Source organism: Alnus glutinosa, chromosome 11 (genome assembly GCF_958979055.1).
Source record: "Alnus glutinosa chromosome 11, dhAlnGlut1.1, whole genome shotgun sequence".
Lineage (NCBI taxonomy): Eukaryota > Viridiplantae > Streptophyta > Magnoliopsida > Fagales > Betulaceae > Alnus > Alnus glutinosa.
In genome coordinates this window covers 24,554,783-24,555,702 of record NC_084896.1, presented here as the reverse complement: position 1 = coordinate 24,555,702, position 920 = coordinate 24,554,783, and the positions used below count along the sequence as shown (strand labels likewise).

Below are 920 nucleotides of genomic sequence, written 5' to 3'. Positions count from 1 at the left end.
GTCAAAGAAAGTAAATCAACACATAAAATTAATTACCAAGAAAACAATGTGAACAATCGACCAGTTAGAGAGAGAGAGAGAGTATACTACATTAAAAAATTCACTAAGAGGAGTATTCTCATGGGCCTTGGGCTTGGGCACTTCATCCCATATCTGCAGAATATACAATCTCTGAGAAATACTGAATAAAAATAATAAAGAGAACGGTGCAAAAATCTGACTGTAAAAATAAACGACAACCTTCTGAATATCTTCCCTTAAAACAGGCTTCAAACGTTCAAGTGGGGTCTACATGGAAAGCCATGAAGACTACAAAGATTAATATGAAAAAATAGAGCATTTGAATAAAAGACCCAAAGTATTTGTAAACATGTACATTGAGAAGAAGTTTACTTAGTACAGACCTTTGTTTTATCACGTATAACAAACAACAGGGTTGATTTATGGGGACTGAACAAACGCATCATGACCTACGTATAGCACAGTAACCAGAAGGTCATCATACACCAACCAAGAAATGTTGACTGGAAAGAACATGGCTATACAGTACCTGAAAAACTGTTTTTAGAAGAGGTTTATTGGCAGCATGCTCCCTACCAATATCATGGCACCACCTGTAAAGAATATTCAATCTCTAGTTGCAATTAGGGATGTAATCGAGCCGAGCTGAGTCGAGTTCAAAGATTTCAAGACTGGCTCGTTTATGAGTCGAGCCTAAATAGTCGAGCTCGAATTCGAGCCAAGCTATAAATTACATGTTCAAGCTCGGCTCGTTTAAAACTCGGGCGAGCTCGAGCTCAAGCTCAAGTTCGTTGAAAATGACATTCGAGCTGAACCGGGTTACTGGACAAGCTCGGCTCAACTAGAGCTCGATGTAAACTATTAAATTTTTCAATGAGTGATCAAAGCAGAATTCAAGC

The 920-nt window shown here is 38.3% G+C and overlaps 1 long non-coding RNA gene across 1 annotated transcript; it reads right to left on the bottom strand.

Annotated features, from left to right (window-relative positions):
- Nucleotides 1-240: 240 nt before the first annotated feature.
- On the bottom strand, nucleotides 241-618 carry LOC133881624 (uncharacterized). The gene is made up of 3 exons (XR_009902563.1): nucleotides 551-618; nucleotides 405-470; nucleotides 241-288 (listed from the first exon to the last, which is right to left on the bottom strand). It is a non-coding gene; the product is annotated as an uncharacterized LOC133881624 (long non-coding RNA).
- Nucleotides 619-920: the final 302 nt, after the last annotated feature.